This window comes from Artemia franciscana, chromosome 16 (genome assembly GCF_032884065.1).
Source record: "Artemia franciscana chromosome 16, ASM3288406v1, whole genome shotgun sequence".
NCBI classification, from domain to species: Eukaryota; Metazoa; Arthropoda; class Branchiopoda; order Anostraca; family Artemiidae; genus Artemia; species Artemia franciscana.
In genome coordinates this window covers 3114176-3129184 of record NC_088878.1, presented here as the reverse complement: position 1 = coordinate 3129184, position 15009 = coordinate 3114176, and the positions used below count along the sequence as shown (strand labels likewise).

General features: G+C 34.8%; 1 protein-coding gene, 1 non-coding gene and 1 pseudogene across 2 annotated transcripts in view; 2 read left to right on the top strand and 1 right to left on the bottom strand.

Moving 5' to 3' along the window:
• The window catches only part of LOC136036902 (uncharacterized), a gene marked incomplete in the record, with an annotated part of 361814 nt that overhangs the window by 120434 nt on the left and 226371 nt on the right, over window positions 1-15009 (bottom strand).
• Window positions 12231-12409, top strand: LOC136037458 (U2 spliceosomal RNA; annotated as a pseudogene).
• LOC136037447 (U2 spliceosomal RNA) lies at window positions 14334-14525 on the top strand. The gene has a single exon (XR_010619948.1). It is a non-coding gene; the product is annotated as a U2 spliceosomal RNA (small nuclear RNA).

Genomic DNA, 15009 nt, shown 5'->3' with positions numbered 1-15009 from the left:
TTATTGGCCTCATAAAATTGTTCTTTATTCTAGATTCCTATAGATTTCTTGTATTTTTGCACCATACAGGTTAAAGTCCTAAGGGTTTCATTCAGGCCCGTACCTTTCCTTGGTGAAATCTAGAGATTTTCGTGATATCCCCAATAATCCAACTCCTTATTCTAGACGATTCAAAGGGTGATTGAGGTCAAGTCCTCGATCAAGTGTATATCTATCCAGATTACCAAAATAGGAAAAAAGTTGTTTGTTTTTTCGCCGAATACATTGAAACGGCCGGTCCAAAGGTCTTTCTCAGTGAACTTATGAATAATGAATTTTTAATCCCAGTGAAGCTAGTAGGATCTTGCAATATCTGGCAAAAGGTTGGTTTTAATTAAAACTTGTCTGACTGGTTTATTCCAATTAAATAACCTGAGTAATAGCCCAAACGATTGCGTTACGATAAAGGTGAGAGGAGAAAAGTAGGTAGAGGCGTGGGGGAGAGCTGTTTGCAAGAGCCGTGGTACCCGCCGGGCTTGCCCCTTAAATTGCGGGGACAAGGTAGGCATCCTCCAACGCTTCCCTTACTTCTCTCGCAAGTGAACCTTCAATCTGTTTTCAGACTTTACATCTATATGTTTTGAAGGAGTGACCTTTGGGAGAATATAAGCAATTACACTACGATAAAGTTGGGAGAAGAAAAATAAGCAGAAGAGGGGTGAGAGAGTTGTTTGCAAGAGCCGTGGTACCCGCCGGGCTTGCCTCTTAAATTGCGGGGACAAGGTAGGCAGCCTCCAACGCTTCCCTTACTTCTCTCGCAAGTGAACCTTCAATATGTTTTCAGACTTTACATCTATATGTTTTGAAGGAGTGACCTTTGGGAGAATATAAGGAATTACGCTACGATAAAGTTGGGAGAAGAAAAATAAGCAGAAGAGGGGTGAGAGAGTTGTTTGCAAGAGCCGTGGTACCCGCCGGGCTTGCCTCTTAAATTGCGGGGACAAGGTAGGCAGCCTCCAATGCTTCCCTTACTTCTCTCGCAAGTGAACCTTCAATATGTTTTTCAGACTTTACATCTATATGTTTTGAAGGAGTGACCTTTGGGAGAATATAAGCAATTACGCTACGATAAAGTTGGGAGAAGAAAAATAAGCAGAAGAGGGGTGAGAGAGTTGTTTGCAAGAGCCGTGGTACCCGCCGGGCTTGCCTCTTAAATTGCGGGGACAAGGTACAGCCTCCAAAGTTTCCTTTCTCTTGCAAGTGAAGTTTTTTTTTCTTCACTTCATACTTTTTTCGGTTTATTTTTTGCCACCTTAAAACGCCAAAGTTTAGGCAGTTCGACTTGGTTTTAGTCCACTTTGCAGGATATCCTTTAGGAATTAGGAATAAGTGTTTGAGTTGGTTTGAGTCGTATTTGCGAGGTAGAAGTGTAAAAGTCGTAATAAATAATGAAGTTTCACAAGCTTACCCATTGAATTGCGGAGTGCCAGAAGGTTCTGTCCTAGGTCCTCTTTTATTCTTAATTTATGTAGATAGTATAAGATTTTTTATCCCTGGTTACTTAAACTCTTTTGCTGATGACACTGCTATAACTGTTATTGCCAAATCGTTGCCGGACTTGATAGACCGAGCAAACAGTGCTTTAAAGGGACTACATACGTTTGTTACACTCAGTAAACTTGCTGTTAATGCTTCAAAAACAAGTTACATGGTTTTTAGAAGGACTGGTGAGCCCCAAGATTTACCTTCAGATATTAAGTACAATGGTGTTTCTTTAAAACAAGTCCGAGAAACGCGTTATCTCGGGTTTCTTCTTGACTTCAAACTGAGTTGGAAAGCGCGCAGTGACCTAGTTTCCTGCAAAGTGTCAAGGGGAGTTGGAATGCTGCGGCGTCTAAAAAATGTGCTTCCTTTGAAAGTTTTAATGTCACTATACCATACTTTAATAGCGTCGTATATAAATTATGGTTGTTTATTCTGGACTAGTAACTTTCAGTCTAATTACAGGATAGTTCAAGTGCAACAGAATAAGGCAATTAGAATTCTAGGAAATTATGATCGTGGAAGCGCTAGCACTGTGTCTATAAATAAGAAGTTTGATATTTTGGATGTTGGAAAAATCAGAGACATGCAGATTGGTATTTTAGTATATCAGTGTCTACATAATTTAGGGCCTGATAGTTTTAATGATTTTTTTAGCTTGGGTTCTTCCTATCATGATTATGACACGCGAAATTCAAATAATCTTGTTCATGAGTTTCGGAATACTTCCCGGTCGGCTCATGTCATCAGATACATGGGACCGTCCGTCTGGAATCCATTCCCACAGCAAGTTAAGGAATCAGAAAGTCTGCCTCAGCTGAAACGACGCCTCAAGGCCCATATTCTTAACAATTAGTAATGTTGAGTATTTTAGATTGAGAGAAGGGTATCTCCCCCCATTTTGTTAAATTGACCATTAGTTTTTGTTTTGTTTTCTTTTTTGTGTTTTTTTTTTCTTTTTTTTTTGTAGTTTATTTATCTTATTTATTTTTCTTTTTGATGTAAGTGAAATATTTTAAAGAAATGGATCGTATTTGATGTCAGCTATGCTTACAGGCCATTGCGGCCTATTTTTTTTAGCTGATGAATGAAAGTTTATTGTATTGTTTTTTGAATAAAATTACATACCTACCTAAATCTACGTTCAATGTTTATTACAGAAAACCTAGAGTGACACAAAACCTAGTTTCCGGGGAGAAAATCAGTATCAGAGACGGGTAGAAAACCAACTTGGAAAACCTATTCCCTAAATTCAGTTTTCGATTTCTCACGCTCCAAAAAAATAAGTTTGTTGTTCTTTTTTACTACTTTTAGATACTATTTAATTTTAGGTTTTATAGATTATTTTAGATTTTATCTTTATTCTTAGCATTGAAGAAGCCTTGTTTGTACAGGCGGGATATCTGCGCCATTTTAGTTTGTCTTTTTCTTCTACTAGCCGTATTCCCCTTTGTTTCTTCATCTTGATAAATTTGATAGAAACCTTTGAAACATCTTTTTTTTTATGGTTGACCAGTTTGGCTTCGTTATAGGAACCTTTGTTATTGGAACGAAATTAGTTGGGGGGAATACCATTCGATTCCCCATTCAATCCTCTTTCCAAGGTGGCTTTATTTGGCATTATGAACGAACTATTAATAGGGACGAAGCAAGCAAAATAACACAATTCCACAAAATTAGCATGCGTCTAAGTAAGTTTTTAGCGGTTGACCACTTCTAAAGGAAACATGTTGATTAAATAAAGTGGTATTATTACATTCCTTAATTTATTCTGCATTACATACCCCCCCCCCCGTATAATGCCAGATATAGCCCCAGGCAGGACCAAATTGAATAAGAGCCGGGCTTGGTTGGATATTTTGGTGAGGCCCTCTCAATATATTAGATAAAATATCTTTCAATAGAAGTTTACGTAGGTAAAGCAGTTCACTTCTGTACTGCAAAATATATCAAACAGTTCGTGGTAACGAAGTGTAGTAAGCAACCAATAGTTACATAAAAAGAATCACATTTTAATACTGATTTTAAATATATAAGTTTCATCAAGATTAGTTATACCCATCAAAAGTTAAGAGCCTGAGAAAATTTGCTGCATTTTAGAAAATAGGGGGAAACACCCTCTAAAAGTCATACAATCTTAACGATCATACCATCAGATTCAGCGTATCAGAGAACCTATTTGTAGAAGTTTCAAGCTCCTATCTACAAAAATGTGGAATTTCCCATTTTTTGCCAAAAGACAGATGACGGATGCGTGTTTATTTGTTTTTTTGTTTGTTTTTTTCCCTAGGGGTGATCGTATCGACTGAGTGGTCCTACAATGTCGCAAGAGGGCTCATTATAACGAAAAATAAAAGTTCTAGTGCCCTTTTTAAGTGACCAAAAAATTGGAGGGCACTTAGGCCCCCTCCCACGCTCATTTTTCCAAAAAGTCACCGGATCAAAATTCTGAGATTAACAAAAATCATACCATCAGATTCAGCGTATGAGAGAACCCTATTGTAGAAGTTTCAAGCTCCTATATACAAAAATGTGGAATTTTGTATTTTTTGCCAGAAGGCAGATCACGGATGCGTGTTTATTTGTTTTTTTGTTTATTTTTTTCCCAGGGGTGATTGTATCGACCCAGTAAACTTTGACCTGTGTTTACATATAGTAATGGTTACTGGGAAGTATGCAGACGTTTTCAGGGGAATTTTTGGGTTTAGGGGGAGAGTTGAGGGGGGGTTGCGTGGGAAGATATTTCCACAGAGGAACTTCTCATGGGGGAAGAAAATTTAAATGAAGGGGGTGCAGGATTTTCTAGTATTATTTGAAAAAAACAATGAAAAAATAAATATGAAAAGTTTTTTTCTACTGAAAGTAAGAAGCAGCATTAAAACTTAAAATGAACAAAAATTATAACGAACATGAGGGGTTTACCTTCTCGTTGTACCTCAATCTTTACGCTAAAGTATTTTTAGTAATTTAAACTATTTATTCTACAGCCTTTGGGATTCATAGGTCATTCTTAAGGAATTGGGACAAAACTTAAGCTATAGTGTAAAGAGCGAGGTATTGACGAGGATAGAACCCCTTCATGTACGCAATAAAAACATACGAATATAGAAATTCGTTACATAAGTTAATTCGCAAGTTAAGAATATTTTTTACCAATGAAACTGTTTGTAAAAAAATAAAAGTTTTAGTTGCCTTCTTAAGTAGTCGAAAAACTGGAGGGCAACTAGGCCTCCTCCCTTGCTCCTTTTTTCTCACAATCTTCCGATTAATTGCAATTAATTAATATGCAAATTTATATTTAATTATTTATGTGTGGAGAGCCAAGATCAAAACATTCATTAATTCAGAAACGTCCAGAAATTAAATAAAAAAATAGTTTTTTTTTAATGAAAGTAAGGAGCAACATTAAAACTTAAAACGAACAGAAATTACTCCGTATATGAGAAGGGCTTTTCCTCGTCAACGCCCCACTCTTTACGCTAAAGTTTCTTACTGTTTTAAAAAGTAGAGTTAAGAGAAAGAGTCAAACTTTAGCGTAAAGAGCGAGGCGTTGAGGAGGAAAAGGCCTTTTCATATACGGAGTAATTTCTGTTTGTTTTAAGTTTTAATGTTACTCCTTACTTTCATTTTAAAAAAAAAATAGTTTTTTTTATTTAATCTAATATAAGACTATCTCGGTTACATTAAAAACAAATACGTGAACTTCTAGGGATATCAGCTTTCTATGCTATGAAGTATAGACCTATATTATATAATAAAAGAACACATTAATATATTTTTTCAGACAATGCAAACTTCAAAGAAATATATTTTCAATTATTTGAATAACTTATAATTTGTCGCGATACTTAGGCCCATGTATTGTAGAAAAACACTCGGGAAGTGAAATGTGGTTAATGCTAATGAAATATATCTAAGTAAGATAAAAATATAATAGTTTAGAAACAAATTTGGACTATATATTTCAACGTTAGGGGAGGGTGGGGGTAAATCATAGTATATATTAAATACGTAACCTAAACAAACCTATTCTAGCCTAATGACAATACCAACTAAATATTTAATTAAAACATAGCTATCAATGGTAATACACTATCTTCTATCACTATACATTGCAAAATAACTTTATGTAGTAAGGAGCGACCCGGCTCAATAGTAAACGAAACTCTAAAAAAACGGAATTTTGATACTAATAGATACATCAAAAGAATTGGATTTTTATGATAATTTTAAATATATAAGTTTAATCAAATTTAGTCTTACCCATCAAAAGTTACGAGCCTGAGAAAGCTTGCCTTGTTTTCAAAAATAGGGAAAAACACCCCCTAAGAGTCATAGGATCTTAATGAAAATCACACCATCGCATTCAGCGTATCAGAGAATCATATTGTAGAAGTTCCACGCTCCTATCTACAAAAATGTGGAATTTCGTTTTTTTTTTGCCAGAAGACCGATCACGGTTGCGTGTTTTTTTTTCCAAAAGGGATCGTATCGACGCAGTGGTGCTAGAATGTCGCGAGAGGGCTCATTCTAACGAAAATTAAAAGTTTTAGTGCCCTTTTTAAGTGACCAAAGAAATTGAAGGGCACCTAGGCCCCCTCCCAGGTTCATTTTTTCCAAACTCAACGGATCAAAATTTTTAGATAGTCATTTTGTTCAGCATAGTCAAAAAACCTAATAACGATGTCTTTGGGGACAACTTACGGTCAATGTTGGTATTACCGGAACAATTGTTTGGGGTCATGAAACTATTGTTAATAAATGCATTTTGACTTTTTGAATATCTTTTCTCTCTTGCAAAACTACCACAAACCTACCTTTACGGAGTTATTATATATTTGTACACTAGGAGGGGGGGTACAGCATAGCATATATTAAATACAGCAATGGTTAGTTTACTTACTTAATATATGCTATGCTTTACCCCCACCCCACCCCTTAATATGCAAAAATATAGCCCAAATTTGTTTCTAAACTATTACAGATTCGCGATTTCAAATATTCGATCAACAAAAATGGAAATGATTGGAATTCTATATGTATAAATACAAAAATATTTGGGCCGGAATAACTCCATAACGGTGAGTTTGCGGTAGTTTTTCAAGTGAGAAAAGATGTTCAAAAAGTTAAAATGCGTCTATTAACAATAGTTTCATGACCCCAAACTATTGTTCCGGTAATACCAACATTGACCCGACTTACTCCCTCACTGTCCAAGGGGGATAGGCTGCTAGTTACAAAATTTGACCAGTGTTTAGGTATAGTAATGGTTATTGGGAAGTGTACAGACGTTTTCAGGGGGATTTTTTTTTGGTTGGGAGGGGGGATGAGGGGAGGTGATTACGTGGGAGGATTTTTCTATGGAGGAATTTGTCATGGGAGAGGGTAATTTCAATGAAGGGAGCGCAGGATATTCTAGCACTACTTAACACACAAAAAAATTAAAAAAAAATATGGAAAAGTTTTTTCAACTAAAAGTAAGGAGCAGCATTAAAACTTAATATGAACAGATATTATTACACTTATGTGGGGCCCATCTCCTCCTAAATACCTCGTTCTTTACGCTAAAGTATTTTTAGTAATTTCAACTATTTATTCTACGGCCTTTGTGATTCAGGGGTCATTCTTACAGAATTGGGACAAAATTTAAGCTTTAATGTAAAGAGCGAGGTATTAATGAGGGGGTAAAGCCCCTCATATACATAATAAAAACATACAATTATAGAAGTTCGTTACGTAAGTTAATTCGTAATTTACGTATATTTTCTACTAATAAAAACGTTCGTATAAAATTAAAAGTTCTAGTTGCCTTTTTAAGTAACCAAAAGATTGGAGGGCAGCTAGGCCTCCTCCCCCATCCCCTTTTTCTCAAAATATTTCGATCAAAACTAAGAGAAAGCCATTTAGCCAAAAAAATATGCAAATTTCGTTTTAATTATTCATGTGCGGACAGCCAAAATAAAAAAATGCATTAATTCAAAAACGTTCAGAAATAAACTGAAAAAAACAAGTTTTTTAACTGAAAGTAAGGAGCGACATTAAAACTCAAAACGAACAGAAATTACTCCCTATATTAAAGGGGATTTTCCCTCCCCTAACACCCCACTTTTTACGCTAAAGTTTTTACTGTTTTGAGAAGTAAAGTTGAGAGAAAGATTCAAGTTTTAGCGTAAAGAGCGGAGCGTTAGGGGAGGGGATAGCCCCTTTAATATACGGAGTAGCCTAATTTCCGTTCGTATTGAGTTTTAATGTTGCTCCGTACTTTCAATTAAAAACTTGTTTTTTTTAGTTAATTTCTATTCAAAAACTCTAGTGCTATCACAGGCAGACAGGCTCTTTCTACAATTATTCGGGCTGTATTATGAAGCAAAAATTGCTTTTTAACATGATACCTTCTCAAAAGCCACAATTCTAGGCTTTTTTTTATTCATATCTTTTTATTCCTTGTCTACAAAAATTTCGACAAAAAATGCCCTATGATTTACCTTGAAGATTTTTTAGACTTAGCCTACACAATATTTGTATATCACTCTTCCCATCTTGAGCACTCGTAACTAAATTTTAACAGGCCGAATTTACATAAACAACAATCTGTCTATAACAAAACTTTAAAATATGCCTACGCGTAAAAGGAAATGAACATTTCCCGTTTCTCTCACCTTAATGAAATTCACAACAATGCTTCAATTGTTTAATTTGCGTAAGCAAACTATTATCTAAATTTAATAATGGGAGTATTTATCCAATCCTCCTCTAGTAGCAGTGACTCACAAGCTTGCACAAGCAGAACTGATCGAAATTAATTCATTTTGATGAAGGAGCGAAAAGGACGCGTGTACCACATAGGTGCAGCCAACAGCATTTTTTGCTCCATCAATTTCTGTTGTTTTTTTTTTTTTTTTTTTTTGATTCTAGCGAAGGATATAACTCAAACAGACCCGGATCAAATATATTCATATATTCATATATTATATATATTATATATATATATATATATATATATATATATATATATATATATATATATATATATATATATATATATATATATATATCAAATTTCAAATTATGAATACATAAATAAATATCATTCAGCAATGCGAACTCAAAATAAAGATATTTTTACTTATTTGAATAATTTATGATTTTTCTATTATTGTCAAAATTAATTTTCTTTATATTTCGAACAATGTTTTTGTTCATTTTGATGGTAACACGGGGCCCTTTCAAATTTAGGGCCTGATTGGGCCCAACCACCCTTTATCCGGCCCTGTTACTCAAAAGGACAGGAAATTATTCTGGCATATTTTTTTTGACCCATCCATCCTTTCAGAATCTATAGATTTTCCAATTTCACTTGAAATATTCATTACTATTGATATTATTAACTAAAATATAACAATAATAAAACAAAATAGAGAAGGATTTTAAAATTTAAATGAGCATTAAAAAGAAATCACATAATGCCAAATTTAGGCATGAAACGAGCATAAATTGCTATAAAGGAATTAATGAAACCCAAAACAAAGAGAAATTAAAATGAATAATCAAACACAAATATAACAGATGCTGTTAAGGATGAACAGACGTATCATAACACGAACAAAGATTAAAATGAATAATATAAAGTATACCACTACTACTACTAACAACTCGCTGCTGCAACAAGCCGCCTATGGTCAACACAACTACGCAAGCTCTTCCTCCATCCCAATCTATTCAACGCCTCCCTCTTTACACCCTTCAAGGAAGTTTTCATTTCTCAAAATGTTTCCTTGCGCCTCCCTCGTACCGCAACCAAGGACGACGCACAGATATTACAAAAATTTTTAATTCTGTAAAAATGAGCTTCACTTGCACTTTATAGAAAACATACAAATATTTTTAAACAGTCTCTCTTTTATCATTGTAGTATTAAAAAAACTGGTATCTCCAGGAACCAGTTTCATTATGTTTTAAATATTCAGTCAGGTTTCATTATCCTGATGTGCACTTGAAAAATCGTTGGTGAATGAATCAAAATTTGTTAAAGTGCATTTTTGTTAGTCTTCACGAGTCAGAAACAAATTTAGAAGGAGGAGGGGGTTAAAACCCGTGAACGCCCCACCCCCTTCCTGGGTACGACCTTGATCCTCAGACTAAAACTTTCCTTGGACTTTAGGGTTCACATTGCCGGGACTTACGTTTTTTGCTGTATTGCAATAAAAATTCATCATTTTCAGCTACGTGTTGAGCAACGTACCAAGCAAAATTTTTTGCCCTGAAATGAAATCTTCATATATTAATTCCTTAAAAAAAAAGAAAGCAAGAAAACTTCAGATCTTTATTTCTGTCTCTAACATATGAAATTTTCAAATTATGACAGTTTTTTAGGGAAATTATAAAATGAACATTTGGGTTACGAAATGATCTTAAAACTTACTTGACAGGGTTCCTTTTTTGCAATAACGCCAAATAATTCTTATTTTCATTCCCCCCCCCCAGCTTTTTAATTAAACCCGTTCCTTTTTTTTCTCAGTCAACTGACCTGGAGTGAGGCCTGAATAATGTTTATGTAATTTTGTTGGCTTTTTATTATTCTGTTTTTTTTGGGGGGGTAGAAGGGGTCACATTTTCGGTGAATATAATTCGGTGACCCTGTTTCTACTTGAAAATCATTAAATAAGCCAAAATGTACGCAGAAACTTAAAAAGTTGAACTGCAACCTAGTCAAACGGAACAATACACTTGGGGTAAGAGCTGAATCGACAACGACTTTTTATAGCCAGTAGTTAAGGACTCAGAGCCCATTGGTACTTATATATTATACCGCCAGCAACTAAACTTTACGTTGTGTCAAACTCGTGAACAAACCGGTTTTATCTGTGTGTATTAAAAAAACATTTATGTTACGCTCAGGGGAAAACAAGTGGCGGGTGACATAATACATTGGAATTATATAAGTTGGTCTATATATTTGCATATTAGGGAAGGGGGAGGGTAGGCTAAGTTACCCCAATCCATTCCTCTAATATCCAAATTTATAGCCCAAATTCTTTTCTAAATTATTATATTTTCATCACATTTTGGTATTTTTCATAAGGACTAACCTAACTTCACTTCTCGAGTGTTAGTGGTATAATACATAAGTACCAGCCCATTTATGTGCCACACATTATGTATGGGTTTGCTGAGCTCTCAGACCCTCACCTTGTCTGGCTCTCTTTTACCAGATAGTTGGCCCCATTTGTTGGATTTTTGACAAATAATCCGATTTAATAGCACGTTATAAAATTATAACAAATTCACCAAGGACTCCTTTTCAGTGAAAGGCATCCAACAACCCATGAGACGCAAGCACCACCAGGAAATTCCCCAAGGGTTGACGGTGAATCCTTTATTTTTACCAAGATTCGAATGGTTATATTTTATTTTCATTGTTTTACCGAGGGATCATTGCCCCCTTCCCTCCTATTGATATTCGCGCCACGAGTTTCTCTATTCAAATTAGAAAAAGAAAATAATAAAAAAAAACCTCTTCCCTCCGATTGATATCTGTACCATGAGTTTCTCTATTCAATTTAAGTTAATCTATTCTAAGTTAATAAAAAAGTTGCTAAAAAAGTTAATTAGGGAATGTTTTTCTACACTTCACAGTGTAACTATCGGAAAATATTTCGTGAGTATTTACGCCCGATAGTAAATATGTTCCTATTTGCTTTACCTATATTTCACCACTGTGTTGTACAATCCTCCAAATTTCATTTCAACTGTTCTTTTTATTCTGCTACTGAAAGCATAGTCACAATATTTGGCAACCAAAAGACATTTGGCAACCTTGGCATTTGGCAACCTTCGCATAAAAGACATTTGTGGCAATATCCATAAGTCATGAAAACAGTACCAACTAATAAAGGTACAAAACCTATAATTAAAGAAGGCATCTTTTAAGAATTTGGGTGAAAAATATGCGGCTTTAGTCTATGAACAGCTGCCGAAAGAAAACTATCATCATATACCTGAGGGATATTTCCGTTTTAAGTAGTTTAAAGAAATTGCTTAGGTCTTTATTAAAAGAGCTTCCTGTCTTAATGAAACAAAAGAAATCAATAATATAAAACGTTTCAGTAATAAAGCATTTATTAATTGGTTAGATGCATTTATAACATTTCTACTATAAGTTAAGCTTGTGCAAGTTTATATAGAAGACATTTTATGTAAAATATTTGTATAAGGTTATAAAATTTAATTCATATATAAAATTGTGTAAATTAAATATACAGAGCAACAAAAGTAAAAATGATAAAATTAAGATTTAAATGAAAATTATACACAATTTTTCATTTCAAATATTTCAACAAGTTTAGTCCATAGGCCTACTATATTTATACTATTCAAAGAAAAGAAGGGCGGCTCTTGTCTACGAGACAAGAAGACAACTTGACTCAGTAACTGATTAAATAAAAAAAAACAGGTTTTTCAACTGAAAGTAAGGAGCAACATTAAAACTCAAAACAAACAGAAGTTATCACGTATATGAGAGGGGTTGCCCCCTCCTCAGCATCACTTCTGACGCTGAAGTTCGTCGAAACCTTAAAAAAAAACTTATTGTTTTAATTAAACAACCCTTGTGTTTCACGAGTCGCTCTTTAAAAAATGGGGCAAAATTGAAACTTTAGCGTGAAGAGCGAGGTTTTAAGTTTTAGTGTTGTTCCTTACTTTCAGTTAAAAGAACTTCTTTTTGTTTATTTTCTGATCGTTTTTTAAATAATGGCCCCTATTCTGGGCCCCTACATGGGGCCCAGAATATTAAACTGATTTTTGGAAACCGGAGGGATGTTGGGGCTTGCTCCGCTCCCTTCACGCGTTGGCCCGGTATTGCAGTACCTCCGGGATCGGGATGCCCAAGCTGGATCCAAGTCTCCATGCATCTTTATCGAAAATAGTTCGTAATTATAAACTGCTGAAATTTAAATTGAGCCAATATTCGATAAAATGGCTGAAGCGATTGTTTTTGGCCTCAGGCGGCTTGGTTCTACGGTGAGTTGTTGATAGTAGTAATGACTAAAGCCCCTCCCCCCCTGTATGATTGTTAGAGAGAAAATAATTGGCAAAGTCAGCCACAAAATTAACTCTTTCTACTAAGTCCTTCTAGCTCGACTTCATATTATAGGACTTTTTTTTTCATTTCTTTTGCTTTTCTACAGTGACGTAATTTCGTCAAAATCCAAACTTGAAGGGGATGGAGGAGCAAAGATGGAACCCTTTGTCCAAAATAAAGTGAAAATAGCAGTAAAAACTAAAAAGAAGCCATTTGGTACCACAGAGGCACTATTTAGTACTCTAAAAAAGCTGTAAATTTACTTTAAAAAAAAAGAAAAAAAAAGAGGTGTGTTTCTGTAGATCCTTAAATTTATAGGTTTATATTAGTTTAGACTCAATTTTGGACGAAACTAAATTTCAGAAGGGGGTAGGGGAATGAGGTTTGGGGGAGGGGAAAAACAAGGTTTGGGAGGGGCAGTTGCACCTTACAGCTCCATAACAAATTACGACCCTACTTTTCTATGGTTTCAAACCTTAGAGTTGTTTAATAAGCTTTGATCAAATTCTCCTATAAAACTGGAGTTCTACTTGAAGGCCATCTATTCTTCAAGACAGTCTTCTGGGCTTCATGGTTAGTAAGAAGATGGAATTATAGAATTACTCAAGTAAATGATAAATGAAAAGGACAAATACTTATGCAATAAAGTAAGCAATCATTTATTTGATAAAGTCTCACTGTTTCGTGTCTGTGTATCTTTCTTAGGTGATTGAAAATTCAGCTTTTGTTTCCATATTTGAAGCAAATTTAATAATCTCTTAATAAAACTTGCATTGTTACCATGTAGTATATAGGGAAAACCAGTTGTTTTAATTCAGGGAAGGAAATTTTCTCTACAAGATGTTTTTCCTGCATTCCTCCTCTTAGACTCAACAAAATCTCTTCGTGGTATTATCATTGAAAAGGGGCTTGTTTTTTTTCTTTGTATTTTTGTTAAAGAAATTGAAAAAACAACGAGATTCCCCTGCCTGGAATCTGGAGAATACTGGATTTTACCCCCTCTCCCCTTCCCCTTGGGCTGTGTGTTTACAAATCTATTTTGAGCAAGGAATACAAAAAAAAAAAAAAAAAAAAAAAAAAAAAAAAAAAAAAAAAAAAAAAAAAAAAAAAAAAAAAAAAAAAAACATCGGAAACTTGTTTAAATGCATTGCGCTACGTTTTAACGAGTCGGACAAAAATATCGGGGATTAGCTCATTGGGTCCAGCCTTGTCCCCTAGTTTACATGAATTGGCGCTTTTGATCAATACCAGTGGTGTCGACTGGTGGATTGACAATTTTTATTGCAAATCAGGGTGTTTTTTGGGGTATTTTTGCAAAAGAAAGTAAAAAAAAAAAAAACAAGAGAATTGTTCTCTCTGGATTTCGAAAAAAACTCTTCTCTGTCCCCCACCCCTTTAATTGCCGTGAATTAACGTTATTCATCAATGCTGGTTCCGATCATTGTCAGCTAAAGGGCCAAGAGAATATTATCTCTGATTTAAGATATCTTTTCTTATTTTGGCTTTTTGAGTGACAATTTTGTCCAAGTCTTGATTGGAAAATTTACCGTTTACCATTAAAATTTAAAGATAAACTTTGATATTATGGGAAATGTTTCGTACTGTTTATAAAAATCTAAAAACAAAGTGATAAGTTAATTGAATGTTATTTGAGAATTGGAACCGAAATAAATTTTGTGACAAACTTTGTTACTCGTATTCTTATAATTATTTTGACAATCCTTGTTAAACTATCGCTTCTCGGCCTTTTGGCTAAGATCAAAGTGTAGTATCTGTTCTTATCAGCTTAATATCTGATACGGCCCCTACATGGGGCCCAGAATATTAAACTGATTTTTGGAAACCGGAGGGATGTCGGGGCTTGCTCCGCTCCCTTCACGCGTTGGCCCGGTATTGCAGTACCTCCGGGATCGGTGCACCCCTTTCGAGGGGAAACCAAAGTCCATGAACCCTAACCGATGATGAGTATAATACGCTATTCAATGTGAAGAGGGGCCCTACCGTTAGTTACTTAGTCCTGGAATACATTGAAAATCATTTTTTTTTCATATGAAAAAAAGAAGAAACACTGTATAAAATTTATAACAATTAATGGTGAAAAAGCCAATGGGCGGACGCCATAATTAATTTAAAGTGCCCAAGCTGGATCCAAGTCGCCATGCATCTTTATCGAAAATAGTTCGTAATTATAAACTGCTGAAATTTAAATTGAGCCAATATTCGATAAAATGGCTGAAGCGATTGTTTTTGGCCTCAGGCGGCTTGGTTCTACGGTGAGTTGTTGATAGTAGTAATGACTAAAGCCCCTCCCCTCCCCCCCCCTTGTATGATTGTTAGAGAGAAAATAATTGGCAAAGTCAGTAGAATGGTCACTGGGCTCTCAGAAATTAGAGTTTCAACTTTTCAGT